The 24101-nt window shown below is 40.1% G+C and overlaps 1 pseudogene; it reads right to left on the bottom strand.

The window, feature by feature from the left end:
• Window positions 1–14468: 14468 nt before the first annotated feature.
• LOC149990898 (protein FAM117A pseudogene) lies at window positions 14469–23688 on the bottom strand (annotated as a pseudogene).
• Between the last annotated feature and the right edge of the window lie 413 nt (window positions 23689–24101).

Raw genomic sequence — 24101 nt, 5'->3', positions numbered from 1 at the left:
TCAAAATAGTTTTAGTTTAGATAAAGAACAATCAGGAAGATGGAGAATCAGAGGGAAGACCCTTGTGAGGAGCATGCACAGAAGCCCATCCTCAAAATACTTAGCAAAAATTTTCATTGCAGTTTCACTACCCCACAGTGGGAAATCAAGGAGAATTATGAGAAAGGGCATGAGCAGAAGAGACCAAAATTATATGGGCAAAGTATCTGTCAGTCAATATAGAGCTCCTTCCCTATGCTAATACAATCATGTGTGTACGTAAGGCAGCAGATTCAGGAGACTTGGGCCCTTCTCACCACTCTTGGAAGGCCTGTTCTCTCCCTTGAAGAGAAACTATAAAAAACTCTTACTCATTCACTTTCATCTCGCTGATCTGTAATTCTTTACTGTGTCCATGAGAAGAACCAAGTCCAGTAACAGTTGCAATATTTTACATTCTCACAAGCAGTTTCTGAGGATTACCACTTCTCTGGTTCTCACCAATATTTATTATTACCTAAACCTTTTTTTATTATAGCCATCCAAGTGAAGTGGTATTTCATTGTGGTTTTGAACAAATCACTTCTCAAACAGACTTCTGGAATGAATTAAGTTCCAGAAATGAAGTTCCATTGTATCTCATAAGTGGAAACAACCCAAATGTCCATCAGATGATGAATGGATAGATAAAATATGATAGATCCCTACAATGGAATTGAATACAGCCATAGAAAGGAATAAAGCACTGATCCATGCTACAATGTGCATGAACCATGAAAGCATTATGCTAAGTGAAAGCCAATCACAAAGTACCATGTATTATGGGATTCCATTGATGTGAAATGTCCAGAATAGGCAAATCTATAATGAGTTTCCTAGTGCTTATGTTTGGGGGAGATAGGAATAAGTGGTGGGAAGGTTTACAACTAAGAGGTTTGGGGCTTCTTTTGGAAGTGACGAAGTGTTCTAAAATCAACTTGGTGATAATTGTACAACTTTGTGAATATACAAGAAGTTGTTGAATTCTATACTTTAAGTGGATACTTGAATTGCATACTTGAATTGTATGGTATGTGTGAATTGTATCTCAATAAAGCTGTTTTAAAAATGGAGAAAAAGAGTACCAAGGAAAGAGCAATTTATTTGAGATGGAACTATAGGGAAAGCTTTATGGTGAAGTTAACATTAGCACAAGTCTTTATAAGAGGAAAGAAAAAAGGCAGTCTATGAAGAAGGTTTAGAATTTTTTTAAAGGTGAGCAAAGGGCCAGCAGGGAGAGTCTGATTGGCTCTCTAGACAGTTATGATAAGTTAACAATTAATTTGGTGAATTCTCCACTGTATCTAGAGACTGACATTCAAGCAGTTTATCAGTAGTATCTCAATTATTTATCATATGTGTTTTATGTGTGTGTGTAATTAAGTATATAATTAATAATACCTTGGTAACTTGCCAATAATTTTTCAAAGTATGAAGCAAAATTTAAAATGTGGTCAAAATCATATAAGCATCTATTGAATATCTTCTTTAATCTGACATCAATTTTAGCAGTAAAACATGAGATTGTATGTATCTTTCCAGTTTAATTTTTTTTAAAAATTTAAAAATACAGAGTTTATATTTGTCAAATATTTTTATTATGATGTTATTAGTTATAAATATACATTTAAGGATAAAATCTACCTTCCCTTCTCTTCCAACCAAAGACATTGTATTTATTTTCTAAAATGCATTGGAGTTTCTGTTTTCAATTCAGAGATATAGAGAACTTGAATGAACATTACTCCCACCCCCAAAACAAGGCAAAAACTGGACAAACTGCAGATTAATGAAATTTTGATCCTTTCAGAGAACTAAGTTTGTAGGTCAAACAAATAACTAAAAATTAAGAAAAAAAATGGTACTAATAAGGGAGAAACAGAACTTACTTAAAAAATGTACATAGCAATTTGTACCTTTACTACTAGAAACATTACAAAAAGAGGTATGAGTAATACATAATCGGTGGAGGTAAAACAGAATTATAAAAATTTTCAATTAAACCCAGATAAGGTACAAAGAAGGAAAAAAGAACATAGAAGAAGTGATATACACACTCGCAATTAATGTTACGCATCTATGAAGAAGTCAAATTATTGTCTGCCTCATTTCTCCCTTTGTTAAAAAGAAATAATAATATCTTCAATGGAAGATAATTAACATAATAGCATCTTTTTTATAGGGTGGTTTTGAGGATTAAATGAGAATAAATGTTTTCAAATACCTAGTGCAACTATTGGAGCATAGTAGGATGTTAGTAGGCTCAGTATTTATTGTATGGAATATACACAATAGGAATTGTTGAAATTTAAGTGGTCTGCATTGGGCAAGGTTTATGTATAGACAAGGTTGGACCCATTTTTATAGCCTTGTTGGATAATCAGTATAACCAGAATACAGAATATTCTTATATAGGATGGTGGGAAGAGGTGTGTGTGTGTGTGTGTGTGTGTGTGTGTGTGTGTGTGTGTGTGTGTGTGGTGGGGTGAAATTAGGAAGGGGAAAGATATGGATGTGAACCAAGACTAATATATAGGCCAATAAAGCTCTGATGCATTTATAGTCACACAAACACACACACACATACACACACACACACACACACACACATACACAAGAAAATGCAAGGCTAAGGATTTCTACTTTGTCAAAACAAAACATGAGGGATTTTTTTGCTAACTGTCATGGATATGGCAGTGGTGCCTGTGCCCAAGAAAATCAGTCTTGATGCCACTTTGACTTGGTAGATAGTGGGCTATAGCAACAGGTGAAAGGAGGTGCCAACTCATTAGGTAACAAAGCCCTTTCAAACCTGCCAAATTCAAGGTGAGAACTGTAGCAGCCATAGGACTGGAGACACCTGGGATGAAATGTACAGAGAGCTTCATATTTTCTCATACCCTGTTATTTGGTTCCCAAAGTGATGTTAACTTTCAGCAAATCTTTAGGAAACTGCTGCATTTGGAGTCTCCATCTGTGCTTTGTTTCTATCTGCAAGCTGCTAGCAAGCATCCTATGGTGCGTTTGCATCAGTGGGATAAGATCTGTAAGAAGAAAAGAAAGAAAAATCTCTAAATGTAAAGCTTTTTAAAATGAAGACAATGTAAAGGATCCAGTGGAGTCAATGAAGTATATCACTTTTGTATCACAGACACTACATTGCAATTCTGACTCATCAAATGGGGTATTGGTTTGCTTGGTTACTGCCTGCTGAGCTCAGGCGATGGATGGAAACTGAGCTAGTGTGATGCCAAAAATGCCAAAGAGCATAAATAGCACACTAGATGCCTAGGGGTGGAAACGTAGAAAGCTGAATTTTATTTTGATTGGCACTTATGGAAAAACTGGGACAAAAGTAGAGAGAGAGAAACTGGAACTGGGACTCAGTTATTTTTCAAATCCATGTGAAATAAAAACAGTTGATGTTACAATGTGAAAAATGTATAACATTATCCAGTCTCATTCATTATTTCAGCTCTGTCCTGATCCCATGACTTGTCTTAACCTGGCTCTTTCCATCTTCCACCCTGACATTTCTTAAAGGCAAGTCTGAGCATATCACTGCCCTATTTGAAAATCTTCAATGACTCTCCATTGCCTATAGAAAAGAACATAATAATCTCAGCAGATACTTTGTGATCTGATCCTACTAATATCTCCAGCTTTTTCTCTCTCTGAAACCATCCCCACACATGTATTTATGCTTCAGAAATACCAAAATGCTTGTGATTTCTTGCAAATACTCTATTAATAGCATGCCCTCATATACTTGTGCATGCTGTTTCTTCTTTGGAATGCTGTTTCTGTACCATTCTGCCTGGATAATTCCCACTTCATCTGCCATGATCCAATAGCTTTTCATCCTCCATAACATTTCCTTGAACAGTGGCAGCATATTTTCTTGTTACTTGTGCATAATTTAATCGCTGTATTTATTACAGTGCATTGGAAATTGTTTATTTTACATGCCTTCCACAATAGACTGCAAGTACCCTCAAGACAGGGACTTCTTTGGTTACCAGATATCTAGTATATAATAAACATCAACTTTATGTGTGGTCAATGTAGGGTGGATTATCGTTTTCCTCAATGAGTCCAAGAGCTATAAGAAGATAGAATCTGAGAAGCATCTTTTATAACTTGGTTATTTTCAGACCCATCTTTCCAGGTAATCAGTTAGATTGCAAGACTTTTTTTTTTTTTTTTTGACAATTGAGGGATAGTTTCTGTTCTCCAAAACCCTTTGAACTCTTCAATCTGTTGATCAAACAGTATGTATTGAGTACTACAAAAGGCCTGTATGACATGGTTGAGACCTTTGAGAAATTTGTGTTCTGGTTCAGAAGATACAAAGATTACTTTCTCACCTTCCTGGATTCATATATGGATGTTGGCAATCCACCATCCCAGATTGCCTGGAACTGTCCCAGTTTTAACACTCAAAGTCCAATGTGCTGGGAAACCGCTCAGTTATGAGCTAGCAAATACTAAATAGTGCAACTTTGTGGTTCTTTATCTCTAATAAAAACCAGAGCAAGGGCAAAAATGTATATGTGAATGTCAGGTCCAAGATTCCCGAATGACGAGGTGGGCTCTGGCCCGGTTTATATATGCTAGGTGAACAAAGGTGGCTTCTGGCCAAGTGATTACACAACACATGCTGAATCAGCTAGCCAGAACTGATTACATCACACATGCTGAATCAGCGAACCGAAACTCACGGTCTGGACGTAGGCCTGACTCCATCTTAAACCTTGGCCACATATAGCCAGGGCTTTCCCTTGACACTCCACCCTTATGTGGCCGCAGTTTTCAAATGATGGGTCTGCAGGAGACCTGCTCCTTGGGCCCACAAACTACAACCTACAACAACAATATAAGGCACAGCATCCTACTATTAATACTCCAGTTAGGATGGTGAGGCTCCCTAGGACCCAGTGCCAGGTGGTCCCTAAGGATTGCAACCACTGAAGTAAGGGGTCCTCTGTGGAAGCCTGAATACCTTGCACTTTCTTGTCTACTTCACGGAGGGCATTTTGGATATTATTTTGATGATTAGGGTTGTACATTCAGCACTCTGTGTGCAGGAGGACACAGGTTCCTTCTTGAGCTGCTGTGAGTACATGTAAAGCCATGTGGATTTGCAGAACTACTTTCCTCATTTGGGTAGTCTTGTCTAGCATCAAAGCTAAGTCATCTCAAGTTTGGTTGAGGGCTTGAGTGATATGTTTACCTAGTGTCTCATCCTCTAATTCTATCATAATGGTCCCTCCACCAGGGAGGAAAAGAGCCAATGGATAAAACCATCAGGGAGCTCGCTTCTCACAGTGCCACCAGTGATAAACAGTATCCCAATTGGAAATAGTTGAGGACAAAGTAGTCAATACTTTTTCCTGTATATAGGGGTGTCCACAAGTATACCACCCCACCTACCGGGCTGGTAGATATGGCCATCCATGGCGGCCACAAATCTATAGATATCTGGTGGGAAGAAGATCAGTGGGTTGGTTCTCATATTTGAGCATTTGTCCCATCAAGTATTAGCAACCTTGTGTATTATGGTGGAATTACACAGAGCTTTTGGTATCCACCCAACATGCCACTTGGCATTCCCCACGGGTTGCTTTATACAGTGGGGAGCTTGAACATGAAGGTCAACATGTTTAGCCAAGAGCCATTCCCAACCACTGTCAATGGCATAACCCACTCAAGGTCTAGGATTCCCATGGTCCATTCACAGGAGGTCTTCAACAGCATGCCGACAGGTGGTCTAGTCCATCAAGGTACGATTGTCTTTCTGCAGCTGTTGCTATTCCGTCAGGGAGGTGGGAGCTATATGCCAGGGCAGTCCTCTTGCAGCATCCACAAGTTCAGTGCAGGGGAAAACATTGTGCACCTGAGTGTATGTATGGGCATAGGAGGCTACCGAGTTTCCCAGGCGCAACCTGGTCAAAAAGAAACATATGCTTTAGAGACTATGAGGGGGAGATCACACCCCTCAGGCAAGATGCGGGCAATGCATTCATCCCAGTCCAGGAAAACAGCTGGCAGAGGTTTCTGTCCAGAGCGAGCATACCAAACCTGCAAACCACTACCCTTTAGTTCAGATGGGATTAACAGTCCAAGGGGAAGCAAAGGAATTGGCCAAAGAGCTAAGCATAGTTCCCCTTTCCTTACAATTTCCTTATCCTTAGGTAGTGTTACTTGAATAGGCCTTGGCCAGGTGCACATCCAGGTTTGCACCTGCAAGTGTCAGGTGTGTCTGATGCCGCAAGTTTGAACTATAGAGAGCCAGTTAAGCTGCTTTGTCTCAATGGTAAAAGGCCAGATCCAGGCTGCCAAGGCATTCGGGTACAAAGTCCATGGTGCAGGTAATAAAAAAGAGAAGCTCATTCCACTTGTGGACACACCACAGGGTCAGTCAGAATCCCACTGATATGTAAATGGAATGCCCTTCCCTGTACTACTAACTCCAGGGGGCAATAGCCTGTCTGATGAGGTTGTTCATTCAGACCTGAAGGGCTAATGGTAACTGATGAGCCTACCCCTGGAGGGAAGGCTCATGTGGTGTTAAGGCATTAAGGCTCTTAGCTTCTCCTTTAACAGACCATTATACCATTCTATCATACCTGCGGCCTTCAGGCAATATGGTACATGTAGTGTCCATTTGATATTTTCCTGCTTAGCCCATTGCTGGACTACAGACCCCATGAAATGTGACCCTTGGTCACTTACGACACTCAGGCGTCATTCATATTGGGCACATAGATACTCTAGGGCCTTAATCATATGCTGCTATTCCACTTGGATCACTGGAAAAGTAAATACTCTTACTTAGTTTTATTAGTAGTAGTATTTACTGCTGTCAGGGCATATCGAGAGCCCTGATCCTTGGGCAGCAGATCAATATAGTCTACTTGCCAGTGTTGCAGAGGCTGGCTTCCTCATTTTACCACACCTTCCTGGTAGGGGAGGAAGCGCCATCATAAGTGCATACAGGAACAATGCTCACATTCACGAGTGGCCATCAACCCCTCAGCCCCAGGTAATGGCAAGCCATACCTCTGTGCTATTAACAACAGCGTTTTCAGGCCAACATGGCCACAGCACTGGTTGAACCATCGGGAAGCTGGTAGAGATTGGAGAGTTCGTAACTTTTCCAGGATGTCAGCCTCATCATTTCCCAGTACTTGTAGGGGACAGTGACCTGAGACATGATAAATCAACTCCTACCTAGAAACCTCTTTCTCAGAAGTCTTTCCACATTTCCCTGCCCCACAAAGGCTGTTGTTCAATCATCCAATCTTGTAGGTGCCACTCTGGGAGCCACAAGTTTAGGCTGCGATATATGGCCCAACTATCTGTGCAGACCCTTAAGTATCTTGTTTCCCCAGTGAGGACCATTCACATGGCACAGAGCTCAGCCCACTGGCTACTCCAAGACCTGTTTCAAACCAGATAGTGTCTGTATCTGACTGGAAGGCCACAGCCGTCCAGGTAGGGGGATTCCCCTGGCTTGAGTCATCCATGTACCAGGCACCCTTAGGTATTGTACCTTGGCCTTCTTGGTATGGACTTCGGTCTATGGGGTCAAGCATGAAAGGCGACCCCTCATGTGTTGAAATGTATAGAACCTAAGAGGGAATGCAATTGTTCAGCAAGAGGACTGGTAGAAAGCTCTGAGCATTGTTTGAGGTATGCATGCTACCCACTTAGCTAGGGTAGACACTTGTGTCACCGCTGATCTCAGGGTTTTCAACCAAGATTTCACCCATCCTGTGATTGGAAGGGCAGTGCATACTATTATGTGCTGTTCTCCCATCAAGGCTTCACAAGCCTGCAGGGCAGCATATGTAACTGTTAGCTGTTCTTCTATGGGTGAATAGCATACTTTAGCTCCTCTTTACAGTTGAGACCAGAACCCTAGGGGCATTTTCCATTTGCCTGGGCTTGCCAAATGCCCTATCTATATCTCTTATTGTTGATCAAGACATCTAACTGAAATGGCATGGAGGGATCTATTACTTGTAGAGTCTGTGCCTGGTCTACTGACCATTTGGCTTCAAGAAACACCCACTCTTGGGCATTTCCCCAATCATAGGCAGAACCCTTCTTTACAAGGGCATACAAAGGACAATGCATCTGGACTACATGGGGTATGAACACTCTCCAATACCCCAAACAGACCAAGGAAATTCTGCAACTTCTTTAACATCATAGGACAGGGATAGGCCTGGAGTTTTGTCAATTATGGCTTCTTGTATTACTTTAGTCTTGCCCAACCAAATAACTCCCAAGAATTTGACAGATAACTCAGGCCCTTGGATCTTGGCTTCGTTGACTGCCCATCCCCAGGTTTGTAGAGTGTAATGCAGGGATTTGGCTGTGTCCTCTAGATTTGAAAGAGAATCAGGTTAGCACGATGTCATCAATATAATGTGACATACGGACAGAAGACTTATGTATCCAAGTTACCAAATCCTGGGCCACCAAGCCATGACATATGGTGGGACTATGTATGTACCCCTGTGGTAAAACTAAGAAAGCCCATTGTCTGCCTTCCCACATGAAGACTAACTGCCGCAGCTGCCACACATGTAACTGGGCTTCCATGGTCTCTCAATGTTGCGCCTGCAACATCGTAAGAAACAGCCACATTACCCGGGAGGCTATTTCCCATTGGCAAACAGGAATATGCTCCTCCAGAGTTTGCAGTGCATTTTCAATAGTTTCTGGAGTCAGGGGAACCTATGCCCAATCCTGAGGTGGCACCCAAGCCATGAGGACTGAGGCCACGGGGAACCACATCCCCGTCGGCGTCCACATTTTCACCCACTCTATTGGGACAGAGTATCCATTCACCTCGCCATCCTGCTGACTACACCAGATGTCAGGTCTGAAACCCCCGAATGAGAAGGTGGGCTCTGGTCCAGTGGTAAAGAAAAACTTCTGTGGAGCTGTTGGGAGGTTCTGCATGCTTTAGTGGTGTAGCGCGGCCAAGAGTGCTGGGGATACACACTCTCACACACGCTGCACGGTACAGCAGGTTTATATATGCTAGGTGAACAAAGGTGGCTTCTGGCCAAGTGATTACTCAATGCATGCTGAATCAGTTAGTCAGAACTGATTACATCACACATGCTGAATCAGTGAACCGAAAGTGGTTACACAACACATGCTATATCAGGTAACTGGAACTCGCAGTTCAGTAGTCCTGACTCCATCTTAAACTTTGGCCACATATAGTCAGGGCTTTCCCCTGACAGTGAATATTATTGAAATGAATTTTAGTCCTCACAGTGCTTTCCAGGGATTTAAGCAGAAGGAGAAAGAAGGGCCTAAAATAAAGACATCCATCTACTATGAAGACTAGTTTGTTTCCAAAGAAATTTAGGGAGTAAGGGTGTTTACTGATATTTTGGATTCGGGGCCAAGAACTGAAATTTGTCTGGTCAAGGGAGGGCAGTCAGTTTGCTTGGAAAGTCACTGATCCTTGCCTTGCTTGGGTCATTGGAGCAGCAGAAGAGATCTCTTTCATATACATACAGAAAGGCTTGACTGAAGTCAAGTGGAGACTTTTACCCTGAACCAGTCCAAAATAATAAGTCAGATATTAGGAATAAGAGGTAAAGTAAATTATAAAGCAAAGAGAGTTTGATAAAATGAAAAGAAGCCTGTACTAGAAGCCAGAAAAATTGGTTGCAATCTCAATTCTACCACTTATTAATAATAAGGTTTATGTGGTCATCTTTTACTTTAGTTTCATTGTCTTTCATATGAAATAGTAAAAGCAACTACTTCAGGGGGGCATGTGGAAAACAAAAATTAAATAATACAAGGGAAATGTTAAATTGTAAAACATAACAAAAACTTTCATTGAGTTTTGGTAAGTGGCCATTAGGCTAGTAACTAATCTTGAATGTGATGATTGAGAGGACAACAATATGAAAATTTTTAGATACTAAATGTAAGGGGAACTTGGACTACCTTGTAAGCCAGCTAAAATTAATTATGGAGTTTCCCACAGGTTATTTGAATAGTCTGAGTGGTGACAACTTTTATGGTGTTTCAGTTTTATTTATAGAAGCAGCCAAAATTTGGAGCCAAAGCCGTGAAAAAAGTAGATGATTAAACTAGGGAACATGGCTTTGATTTAATCAAATAAGATGTGACGTTAACATAGCAATCATATATTTCTTATGAAGCTTATAAATGTACTCCAATGACAATTTTCAAAAAGAAGTTCTAAACGATATTGGAGCTATAATGTAAATATTTGGAAAGTGTGTGTTTTCCTGAAAGGGCAGCTTTAATGAAACAATTTTATTTCAAGTACACTTTTTTCTATGCCTGGGTTTTTCAACCATGTTTAATTAATAACATATAATCTCATTGTTAAAACTAGCTAAATAGAGAAAACATGTCTGTAACCCCACCACCCTAACAAAATTAATATTTTATGTTGTTTTGTTATATCATAGTCACTTCTCATAAGATACTATTATCTATTTTTAAGATAGAATTTTATTTTGAGGAATACACTTCAGCCATTTGAAGCCCCACATAAAAATTAGACAATCAAAGAAACAGAAACAAACAAAAAAATCCCACTTGTTTTAGTCTGGAAAGACTATCCATGATTTGCTGCTCTTTTGGATGAATTAGCAAATGCAAAATTGTTCCAAGTACTTTGTGTAGCTTCTTTCTTTTGTTTGAAAGTTTCAGACATGCATCTTTGAAGTAGCAATGTTTGGACTCTTTTTTGTTCCTACTATGACTTCCAGCTTCCCAGGTGTGACTGCTGCTTCAGGAGCCTGTAGCTCGCTAAATGAGGATTGCTGTATATGACTGCATGTGGCTTACCAAAGAACATAACAGGGTGCCCCATGGGGAGGCCACATATGTGGAAGATCTGGCAATTTAATGGAACACACAGAGGAAATTCCCGAGGATGTGTTGTAAACACAATTGTTAGTAAACTTTGTCAAATGAAAAGGTCTAGTGCATTTCTGGAAGCTAAGACTTAGTGTTACTATTACAAGAGCCCTCTGAGAATTATAATTAAACTAAAGAATATAAAAATGGTTATAGTAGATGAAGAATGACTAGGGCTACAACTTTGAAAACTGCAACAGTCTGTGGGGAAAACAACAGCTTTGTGTGTTTTTCTTTTACAAAATGCAGTGAAGCATTTTCTTACTGACATCCCAAGATGCTTAAGGCTCATCTTGTATTTTCTGTGCTCAACCAAAGAATCAACCACTTCTGCAAGTCCAAGGGTACAAGAACAACTTGAAATAAATCTTAGTGGCTTGAGATGCTGTTTTAATTTCCTCCTCTTTACATATCGCCAAGGAAAATATTTCCAACTTAGCATTATAGGAATGGCCAAACACATGACCCTCAACATTGGATAGATGAGAATGACAAAAGTTTATTAGTCACATATATACACAGCTTGGGAGAGTAGGGCACTACATGCCACATACAGACACAAGGGTGTCTTCCCTGGCTGGTGTGGCTCAGTGGATTGAGTGCCGGCCTGTGAACCAAAGCACTGCTTGCTGGATTCCCAGTCAGGGCACATTCCTAGGTTGCCAGCCAGGTCCCCAGTTGGGGGCCCATGAGAGGCAACCACACATTGATGCTTCTCTCCCTCTCTTTCTCCCTGCCTTCACCACTCTCTAAAAATAAATAAATAAAATCTCTTTAAAAAGACACAAGGGTGTTGCACTTGGCAATGTAAGGAGCAAGCAGGGGTGATGGGTGGCAAGGTTTGTAGCATCAAGAGAGTGTGATGCTCCCTGGTTCACATAGGGGGATGTGATTGGCTTGTTGGAATAATTCCACAGTTAGGCAGGGCATTGAAACCTGCCTCTCAGGGATAAGCCGACACTGTCTGGTCTCCTTGGTAAGGAGGATTATTTAGCTTGGGGACTCTACTGTAGGAATAAAGTGATGAAGGAAACTTGTGATTAGACCATTTGAGGCCCTCCTGATCTCCCCAGATGTCAAGCCAGCACATCATAATCTTACACCTTAATTTTAGGCTTTACATCACACATGAATAAGTTGAACAATAAAATAAATAATAATAGTATTAGATTATAATGCATAGAATGAAATAAATATCAATGAATCCATACAGAGATAAATAATTGAATAAGGAACAAGTCTTTCTTATAGAAGAATATACTTAACAAATGTAGACAAAAGCAGATAATAGAAAATCACCATTAAAAACTGCAGTCATAAACGTTGCTGGAAAGATCAACTGAAGGCTGCTAATATTAGTGGACAAAGTTTTGTAGAGAAACAGCCTGTGTGTATAGTCTCAAAGTACTTTCCACAAGAAACGTATTGCTTAAAAGAGAACAAAATAACTTTACAGTGGAGAAAGTTCGCTGGCATCACTTGAAGTGATCAAGGTTAATATCACCAATAATAAGACATATAGACATGATGTAACCCCCTGATATGCACTGAGAAGGACACAATTACTGCCTACATAGTAGTCTTCCAAAAATTAATAACTTCAATTTAAGTACCAGAAAACAGCAGAGAACGTGAAATAGAGAAACATCATTCAAAAGTTTTAGGCCATGAAAGACTGAAGAATTTCACAGCTTAGAGGAGACTCAGAAAATATGGTAAGTCAATGCAGTGTGGTATCCAGATTTGGACCCTGGAACATAAAAAGGCTAATAGTGGAATAACCACTGAAATCCGAATGAAGTCTGTAGTTTACTTAATAGTATTGCTACCGAGAGATCTGATTAAAGTCACTGGGAGGAGCAGGAGGGGCTGTAGGACGAGGTTGCCGAAGCAATGGAAGACAGTCTAGAACTGGATCCGCTGAGAAGCTGAATGCCTCCAGAGCCAATGGAAATAAAAAGAAGGATGGCTCTTCAGCTCATGAAGTTTTCTGGCTCCTGAGCTGGCCCTCTCTCAGGCTCTGGCTTTGGCTGGGGCTTACTGGCTTTCTCTGGCTCTCGGGCTCTTCTTCCTCCAGGATGCCTCGAAGATTGTGCTGCAGCTGCCTGCATTTCCCAGTGGATGGTATTTTGTATGGGAAGGAACTCCAGGCACGGTCTTGGATCAGCCTGGCCTGGCAGAGGGTGGCAGGGTTATTCTTTGAGTGTTCTAGAGAGAACAGGCTCGGAGGCAGAAGCCTGCCATTCTTCTGGAATTGTGTAGCTTTTGTGTATTATGTTGTTTTAGTTTGTAAGCTAACCCTATAGAAATAAGATAATGAAAACTAATAGGGGGAAATGGTAGGAGAACTCAGATGTTAGAGTTCAGCCTTAACTGATAGGCTTAAGTAACTGCTTTTGGATAAAGACTCTTCCTTTATCACCAAACCTTTGCCTCTTGAATTTTTCCTAGAGGGTAGCACCAGGCAGCGGAACCCATATTGCTGTTTGATAACAGTATTATATAAATATTAATTTCTCCGTTTTGATAAATGTATCATGATTATATAAGATATTAGCATTAAAAGAAGCTAAGTGAAGAGTATATGGAAACTTTCTACTATTTTTTTTCCTGGAAATATTTATTTAGTCTATTAACACCAAGTTCTGCAAATAAACAAAAACAAAACCCAACTTCTAAACACATGATAAGAAAACTCTAACGTTCGCGTTCTTCAATTTTGTGAAGCTCTGCAGTACAGAAAATACACAAACTTCAAACAGCTGCAAAAATAGTGTTTTGGGGAGAAAAAATGAGTTTCTACTTCATACAAGAAACAAGCATTTTTCTAACGCACCAGGTCCTGGAGCAGATGGAAGGTGTAGAGTTGCCACTTACCACCTGGAGGAATGCCAGCTCCAGGCAGGCTGGGCTGCTGTTTAAAAAGCCAACCTTAGTCAGGATGAAAGCAAGGTAAAAATGCCTCTTGGAAAAAGTCTAGGTTTCCCCCTCTGCCAGCAGCTGAATTGCTCAAGTGTTAGGCCCCTTAGGGCTACTTTGGTCAGCTCCTCCAACGAGAGGGAAGTGTGGGGATGGAGGCTGAGAGGATGGGAGTATTTATCTTCTAGTCTCATTTTCTGTGTCTGTGGAGGAGAGGGAAGGAAATCTGTGGTGCTCCCTCTCTGCTGACCATGGCCAACTTGCTCCATGACAAGGACAAGGGTCCCATGAACAGTCCTTTGGACTCACACCCGGAGAGACCCAAGCAAGACCTTCTGAGTGATTTTTTTCACCAAGTGAGAGAGGTGGAAAAGACACAGGTGTGACTTCTGAGTTGCCCAGCTGCTAGTGGAGAAGGCACATCCCCTCCCACTTGGAGGGGACAGTATCTTTCCGATAGAGGACCCTGTGATTTGACATAATAAATGAAAGTGTTCAAGGGCTGAGAGGGAGGGCTCCTTTATCCCCTGCCTAAGGGGAGCCAGGGAAGGGCTTGCCACCAAGGTGCTGGTCTTCATGGTAAAGTGGTGAAGCCCTCAGACCACCATGGAGTTCTGGACAAGCACTGGCCCTCCTAATTGTGGGGTGTGCTGCCTTGCCTTGAATGGCAGCGAGACAGCCTTGAAGGCCTTTGGATCCTTCTGAGGTGGTGGCCTGGGACTGGCGGGAGGAAGGGGGACTCTGGGATTGAGAGGCAGTTAGGAAGGTGAAGCCCATGCTGGGGAAGAGGGGCTTCATCAAGCTGACAGGACAAAAGGCAGAGCCAGTCAGGTTGAAATGGACTTTGTTCTTGTCAGGACAGAAAGTCATGAAAGCCAGGTCAGGACCTGGAGAAATAGCTTCTTAAAATACACACAGTCTCATAGCCTTCCAGGGGCCCCCATTTGAAGATGTAGCTGTGATTGGGCCGAGGGGAGGCAGCAAAGGCAAGGACTGAAGATGGGCTACCATCTTCATGGAAGGCCAGGTGGCCTGCAGAGAAGACTTTGTTGTTGGGGAATGGATGCCAACCCCTCCACTACACCCAGATGCTCCTGATGGCTCATCTGCCCAGAAGGCCAAAGGGATGCCAGGGGCATGGAGGGAGAGTTGGTGAATTTTCCAGGGTCTTGGAGGAGGAGAGGGAGATCACAGCTGCCACTCTGCGGGCATGCAAAGCCAGGGCACGGTGCCCATCAGGGACGTCAAGGATCCACAGCAGTGCCTCTTCACCCTGCTCCTTCAGAGACACCTCCTCTGGCTCTTGGTTGAATAATTCCAGGTTCTTCTGCAGGCAGAGGCTGAGTGGAAGGACAGGGTACCCGTCAGGGAAGCTGAGAAGGGACAGCTTCAGTGTTCTCCACACAGCATGGTCCCCTTGCAGTGGGGAGTCCTGCCTGTTCTCGTCCCCACTGTGGCTCAGCTTTATCCTCTGCAGTTGTTGCTTCAACTTGGTAATCTTGTGGTGGTCTGTGCTACCTCAGAGTGCTGAGCACTTGTGGGTACCTCAGTCAGCCTGCTCACCTTCAATCTCTTGCCAAGATAGGGAAGTCTGAGTGGCCTTGTTGTTGGTACAGCAGGTGAGAACCCCATCAATATCTCATGGCCACTGCCCCAGAGAGCACATGTTGAAGATGTTATCCAGGGAGAATGCACATCAGGCCTGGGGTGGCTGAGGCCTACACACTGGCTTTTCTTCAGCTACTGAACATGGGATGCTGGCTGGGCAGCCACCCCTGTCCCAGTGCTGGTGCAGCTGCTGCAGCTGGAAGGGAGACCATGACCTTGAGTGGCTACAGTCCAGCCAGGGTCTGGGGGAGAGCAGCTCTGGCCTGCCTGCACCAACCACCCAGGCTCCTCCTCCTCTGCCACTCGCTGTGGGCTACCACTGGTCCACCACGGCCAGCCTGACTACCTGCCTGCCTCAGCCTCATAATGAGCCCCACACAGCCTGGGAGCTCTCTACTGTTTTTGCAACTTTTAAAAATAATCCAAATTTATTCATATATTAAAAAAATAAATACAACCATATTGACAAAAAAAAAAAAACAACACAGTTGAATCAATATCAACTTATCCATATTGTAATACACAGTTCTTGCCAACTTGATCTATACATTCAATGCAATCCCAATCGAAATCCCATCAAGTTATTTTGTGGATATTAAAAAACAGATTCTAACGGTTATATGGAGACACAAAAGGCCCAGAATAGCCAACAGAATATTGAAGGAGAAAAACAAAGTTAGAGGACTGACACTATCTGACTTCAAGATTTACTATTAATCTACAGTAATCAAGACAATGTAGTATTGGCAAAAGAATAGACAAATAGATTAATGGGACAGACTAGAAAGCTGAGAAATAGACCCACATAAATATACAGACAGAAAATAAGTATATGAAAAGATCCTCCACATCATATGTCATCACGGAACTGCCAATTAATAGAACAATGAGATATCTCTACACATCTATCAGAATGGCCATAACCTGGAACACCGACAACACCAAGTGCTGACAAAGCATAGAACAAAAGTACTCTCATTCATTGCTGGTGGGAATACAGAAATAGTATAGCCACTTTGAAAGGCAGTCTGACCATTTTTTACAAAACTAAATATGTTCATACAATTCAGCAATCATGCTCCTTTGTTTTTACCAAAAGGAGTTAAAATCTTATGTCCACACAAAGACAGCACATAGATGTTTACAACAGCTTTGTTCATAATTTCAAAGAAACTGGAAGCAACCAAGATGACCTCCAGTAAGTGGATGGATAAATACACAGTGATACCTCCAGACAATGGAATATTACTTAATCCTAAAAAGAAATGAGTTATCAAGCCACAAGAAGACACGCAAGAACTTTAAATACATATTACTTGGTGAAAAAAGCCAGTCTGATTTTAGCTTATTACTGTATGATTCCAACCAGTATGCTTATTGAGTTGATTAACCATCACCAAAATTGGTTTTAGAACTTTTCCACCATCCCACTGCTAAAATAAACAAAGTAGAAACAGACTCATAGATACAGAGATCAGACGGATGGTTGTCAGAGGGGAGGGAGATTGGGGGTCTGGGTGAAAAGGTGAAAGGAATAAGAAGTACAAATGGGTAGTTATAGAATAGTCATGGGAATGGAAAGTACAGCACAGGGCATGTAGTCAATATTATTGTAATAATTATGTACAGTGCCAGGTGGGTACTTGAAATATTGGGGGGAACCACTTTGTAAAATATATGGTTATTTAACCATACACATGTCAAACTAACACAAAATAATACTGAATGTAAAGTGTAATTGAAAAATAAAATAAAATAATAAAATGAAAAAAAAAATTTCCTGTGCTATTTGGGGTCAATTTTTATTTCCACTCCCTGCCCCAGGCAACCACTGAATCTACTTTCTGTTCTGGACAATTCAAACAAATGGAATGCAATATGTGTTCCTTTGTGACCAGCTTCTTTTATTTAACATAATCTTTTTGAGGTTCGTCCATATTCTAGAAAGTATCAGTATTTTAAAATTTTTTGTCGAAAGCCTCAGTTTTCATTCATTCATTAATTCTACTATTTTCCTTGATTCAAGCATTTCTGCTTTGGTAACTCACTTTTAAAATACGTTCCTTAGGTTTATTTTGTTGTTCTTTTTCTGGTTTATTTAGTTTAAAGCTTAGCTAATTTATTTACATTTTCTGGTTTTGAAATAAACTCATTTAATTCTATCAAAGTTTTCTGAGTAGTTCTGTTATATCAGAAGCTTAATTGTCATTATTTTATAATAACATATAGAGTACTTGCAAGTTTTATTTCTTTTTTGACTGCATATTTTTATTTTAAGTTTGTAATTATTATTGAAATTATTTGGGTGACATTGGTTAATAAAATTATATAGGTTTCAGATGTACAATTCTAATACATCATCAGTGTATTTTATTGTGTGTTCACCACCCCAAGTCAAGTCTCCATTCATCACCATTTATGCCCCCTTTACCCTCTTTACTTCCCCCACTCCCTTTTCCTCTGACTAATTGATACAGAGAACAGACTGACAGCTGTCAAAGGGGAGGGAGATTGGGGGCTTGGGTGAAAAAGGTGAAAGGATTAATAATTAAAAAAAAGAAACTCATAGACGCAGACAACGGTACTGTGATTGACTCCATATTTATTTTCAAGGTTAATCAGTAGTCCATTTTTTTGTTCTGTTTTTTGTTTTCTTTAAGTATATATTTTCAGTGCATTTTATTCATTGTTTACAGTAGTCCCAAATTTTTTCCCCTTTGCTCCCCTCTTCCCAGTAACCCCCTTCCTTCCAGCAGTCCCATCCTCTGTAGTTCATGTCCATGGGTCATGCACACAGCTTCTTTGACTTCACCCTTTCCTATGTTATTAAATTCCTCCTGTCTATTTTGTACCAACCAATTATGCTTCTTAATTCTGGCACCATTACCCCATTACTCTCCCACCCCCCTCCAGCTGATAACCCTCCAAATGATCCCCATACCTATGACTCTGTTTCTATTCTGGTTTGCTAAGTTGGATTTTGTTTTTATTTTTTGATTCAGTTGTTGATAGTTGTGAGTTTGTTACCATTTTAATGTTCATAATTTTGATCTTTTTCTTATATAAGTCCCTTTAACATTTCATATAATAATGGCTTGGTGATGATGAACTCCTTTAGCTTTACCTCTTCTGGGAAGCACTTTCCCTGCCCTTCCATTCTAAATGATAGCTTTGCTGGATAGAGTAATCTTGGTTGTAGGTCCCTGCTTTTCATCACATTGAATACTTCTTGCCAGTCCCTTCTTGCCTGCAAAGTTTCTTTTGAGAAATCAGCTGATAGGCTTATAGGCACCCCTTTGTAGGTAACTCTCTGCTTTTCTCTTGCTGCTTTTAAGATTCTCTCTTTATAGTGAACCTTTGGCATTTTAATTATGATGTGTGTTGGTGGGGTTCTCTTTGGGTCTAGCTTGTTTGGGACTCTCTGTGCTTCCTCAATTTGAATGTCTATTTCCTTCGCCAAATTTGGTAAGTTTTCCTTCATTATTTTTTCACATAAGCTTTCGATTTCTTGCTCTTTCTCTTCTCCTTCTGGTACCCCTATGATTCGGATGTTGGCATGTTTACAGTTGTCCCAGAGGTTCCTAAGCCTCTCCTCATTTTTTTTCAATTCTTGCTTCTTCACTCTGTACCGGTTGACTGTTTTTTTTCTTCCTTATGTTCCAAAACATTGATTTGACCCTCAGTTTCCTTCCCCTCACCATTGCTTTGTGTGGATTTTCTTCATTTCATTTAGCATAGCCTTCACTTCTTCCTCTATGTGTTTGCTGTACTTACACATATCTGTCAAGCCTGTGAGCATTTTTATCACCGGTATTTGAATTTTATGTCTGTTAGGTTGGTATTCTCCTTGTCTGTTTGGTTGGCTATCTACTCTTCTCCTAGTTTGGCTATATTCTCCTCACTTAATTCTACTTAATTCTACCACCAGAACCTTGATCCATTCCTTCTTTTGGTCCATACTTCTGTGTCTCATTCTGACAGGCTCCTGTGTTTGTTTGCCTCTGTGTCTTACGTAGAGCTGTCACACCTGTTACATTATAAGGGCTGGAGCCTTGGGTATTAGTCAGTACAGGGCGACCTGTTTCATCGCATTGTGGCTCTGATGTGGAGGAGGGGCCTGAGAGGGAACAAGCCGCTTGCTCAGCACTTGTCCCTTTTCCAGGCACTTCTACTTCTGTATGGGACTGGAGCCTCTTGAGCTGTTGCCCTGGCTGTCGTTCCCAGAGTGGATGGGTCTGCACACGTTCTAGGGCCATGTGGGGGTGGGGGGTGTCGGTCTTCAAACAAGGGGACTCTGCTGAGAGACAGGCAGTTTTCTTCTGCCCCAACCCACACTTGTTTGCACAGTCAGAAGCAATGAGTCTTGATTTTCCCTGAAGCTGGAACACTGAGCTGTAAGGTCTGGTCTGGTGCCCCAGGTGTCCCTCCTGACTTTCTAAAATGTGTGACTGCACTTTCCTCTGGCTTGCCACTGCCGCCACTGCTGCTGCCACCATACCACATCCTCTCTGCCCTGTCTCTGCCTCCCCTGACTGTCTGGATGAGTATTTCTTCATTATACCTTTGTTTGTTGGACTTCCATGCAGCTCATTTTTCTGGAACTTCTGGTTGTCTCTAGTTTTGAGGTAGCTGTAGTTTTTCTTGGTTGTGGAGGAAGATGCAGTGTGTCTGTCTAGGCCTCCATCTTGGCTGGAAGTTGACTCCATATTTTTTAAAAATCAATTTAATTTTTTAAGTTGTTTATTTTACTTCTTTAACACATCAATTTCCAGGTGTTTTGTACTACAGTCACACACACAAAAGGACTATTATGATTTCTGTTACCTGCAGAATTTATTTGAGTTACCTATCTAAAAATACCATATTTGCATTTGATATAAAAATGCATTCTTATGGTAATATACAGTTTAATGTTCTTTTAATTTTAGCTTATGAGTTTTATTACTCAATATCCCATAGGTTAGTAGGCTTTTCAATTAATACTCTTTTCTTCTGTTTATTTTTAGAAATAAAAAACCCACAAAAATCTACTTAGATAATCAAAACATCTATGTGTTCCACATCAAGAATTGAAGAATATCACATATTTTCATATTTATTTCAACTTATTTTAATGTAAGACCATGGAGTTGAATTCCCCTTTGTGCACCTTCATTCAGTTCTAATTCCCTTCTCCCTATCCAGAAAAAGCAGTTACCATGTGTTTATTTTGTATCCTTCGTGTCTATTGAAAAATATGTTTTATACAATAGGCATGTACTCTTGGACAATATATATTCTATATATTATGAAGTGTGTATTTTATTTACTTTTATGTACATGATCATAATCCAAAGCTATGAAAGTCGTTGTTTTCAGTCAGAATCACATTATTTGAAATCTATGTGGATTTATATCAAGTTAATTACCTTTTATTGTCCTTTAGAATTTCGTGGTATAAATAATTTCATGTATTATTATACATGACTTTCATTGGTATACATTTATATTGTTTCCAGTTTTTTATATACCAAAAAATGTTGGAATAAACCATATAGGTGCATCTTTTCTTTTGCCCAGGTGAAAATAGTTGATTTATCTAGAAGTCGTATGCACATTTACCACCTTACTGGTTATAGCTAAATTGCCTTTTCCAATTGTTTTACCAGTTTATATGACTTCTAACAGCATATGAACGTTCTCCTTTCCCCTGACATTCACCACTATTTGACTTAGTCATGCTTTTTTTTTTTTTAATATTGTCAATGTACTTGTTTTGAAATGGTATCATACCACTGTTTCCTGAATACTACTGAAGATGAGCATCCTCTCAAAATCTAATTGGTCATTTATAAAGACCACATAATTTCCTATTGCTGTGTTATTACTTATGCACATATTTTTTATAGACTTGCAAGAATACATTATGTATTTGGGACATTATTTTTTTGTGAATTATACTGGTCCCAAATATTATCTGCTAACTTCTAACTTGTTTTTCCTAAAGACTTTCAAAATATATGACCTGGTTAATTTATGAAACTTTTTCTTCATGGCTCTTGTATTTTGTGCCTTGCTTAAGAAATTCTTACCCGGTATCACAATGATATTATCCTCTATTTTCTTCTATACCTCTCAGGGTTTTGATTTTAACATTCGTATTTGTGCAAAGTATAAGGTAGGGATCTATTTCTTTAAATGTAAATGCACATACATGTACTCATCACATAGTAGGCACAGTTAACAGTAGTTGGCCAATTCTTTCTCATCTCTACCCTCAAAATTTGGGAGAGATGGTTGGATTATGTTAAAGCCAATCCCTGATATCATGTCATTTTATGCATCTCTAACTTAAGTCATTTTAAAAACGTAGCACCAATGCCATTGTACATAGATGAACAATGGCATTGTTGCTCTGTTGACAAAGTCTATAACATCACTCAGTATTGAATCCATATTCAGTCCTCCTTATTGAATCCTTTGTATTAAAATGTCCATACTGTCTCAAATTTTTTTCTTACTTTGAATTGATTCAGACTAGAATTCAAATAATGTCAAGGTCTACTTATGAATTTGCCTTTTATTTGTCAGTTACTCGTTTCCACTTTATTTTTATGTCATGGACCTGTTGGAAAATCCGGGTAGTTTACCTATGACATAACTTACATTTAGCATTTAACTGACTCCTTTCTAGTCTTAGTGTTTAACTTCATCCTTCTGTTTCCCATGAAGTGCTAGTTAGATCTAAAAGGTAGAGTAGATTCAATGTAAATTTCTTTTGGCACAACACTTTGAAGGTCTTGTGTACTTCTCATTATATTAAATTGAGAGCTACATAATGCCTGTATGTCTCACTTCTATTTCTGTTTTCCATAATGCTGAATTTATTCAATTTAAATGCCTATTCCTTATTCTGAGATTATGTTCTTCCTACATTTTGTATGCTAAAATATCTTTTATATAATTATAGTAATTTGGTTTTTCTCTTTTTGTTTTATGCCTTTGGCTGACAAAATTAAAAGCTAGAAACACTTAAACACCCCAGTTAAAAAAGAAATTTATTTATTTTTTTGCTAATTTTCTAGTGCTTAAAACTCAGAACCTAGGAGCCACAGCCAAGGTGACTACCTGCCTGCTAGGTTGCGTATTTCATAAATTGAATTTGTGCTTGGCAATTTCTCCAAACAAGTTATGTAGCAGGATAAAAATACATTATATTAAGCCAGTGTAAAAGTGGCCTTAATTTCAAGTACCAAAGAAATATATTTCCAGTCAACATCATGTTTATATCATTATTCATTAAAACTAGTTATACTGATATCTATAGGGTACCAATTTAAAAGTGTAATGGCACTCCTCTGATGTCATTCCTGTTCTAGGAACAGGATATGTCTTCACATATCTAAGCAGCATTAGTGCAGTGCAGAATCTGAGGCAGGTGGGGACCAAGCAGGTCACTTTCCTGGGTCAGAGTTTTAGTGGCACTATGGGTGGCTGCCGATCTCCATGTACATTTACCTTCATAAATCATAGCATATAGCACTAAGTATTTACATGAATTCAAACTGAGAGGAATTATGTATTAGCGGAAAGCATATTTTCATGGGCTTCATGTGTCAGGAAAACTCCATATTTCATGAGTTATTTTTATGTCATCAGCCACCTTTGAGAAAGAACGGTTCCATATAAATGTACAAACTGGGACATGCCTTTAGAAAAGCTTACAGGGAGCTATGCAAATTGCAGCATGTCCTCCCATAAATGAATCCACCAATTTCCACTCTCTCTAAGAATTAAACACAAGGAAGAGTAGGTAGCCATGACCTTTTGAAGTATGTTTCAGAGAAAATACAAGAATCATCATCGTTGGCATTTGGGGCCAGATGAAATTGTTGAGCATTATGTCTGACTCCATCATTTTGTGGTTGGCTATCATTGTGCTCCTTCCTATTAAGCTGTTCACGCTAATAACAGTTCTATATCCCAACGATATGAGCAGTTATATTAAACCACAAAATACCTGCTGGTAGCATCCAGAATATATGTCAGGAACTCCTGAGAAAATCTGCTTTCTTCCTGAGTGTGACCGCATTTAGCTGTATCAGTAGGTTTTGACCTGGGCAGGTGATTTGCAGTGCGAGTGCACAGGCTGGAGCATCTGGCCAAGTTCCTCAACGCACTAATCGATGCTCACTGCTTCTCGGCTTTCTTCAGACGGCGAGCCTGCATGGACTTGTCAGAAGTTGTGATCATTTTAAAATAAAGCCGGTTAGGCAGGACTGAAACGATTGAGCCCTTAAGAGAATGACCGCGTATCTGTTGGCTCGGGATGCCAAGCCGCTGTTGTCATCGTGGACTTCACAAGGAAAAGGGGTGTGCAAAGCTGCCTTCCCAATTCTAGCCTTTCACTGACTGGCTTATTTCACTTAGCATAATACTCTCCAGTTCCATCCATGCTGTCACAAATGGTAGGAATTGCTATATAAGAAAGAATGTCCTGTCTTAGACTATTTGATTACTCTAAAATACAGCTTATACAGACTTTTCTTACCATTTAGGAGATAGATTGTAAAGATTTTATCAGTGTCCACATGCTGTAGCAACATCCAATGCTGTTCATCAATATTCAGTAGCAATATCCA

The sequence above is a fragment of the Furipterus horrens genome, unplaced genomic scaffold, assembly GCF_987537825.1.
Source record: "Furipterus horrens unplaced genomic scaffold, mFurHor1.1.pri manual_scaffold_17, whole genome shotgun sequence".
In the NCBI taxonomy this organism is placed as follows: Eukaryota; Metazoa; Chordata; class Mammalia; order Chiroptera; family Furipteridae; genus Furipterus; species Furipterus horrens.
This window is presented reverse-complemented; position numbering and strand designations above follow the sequence as displayed.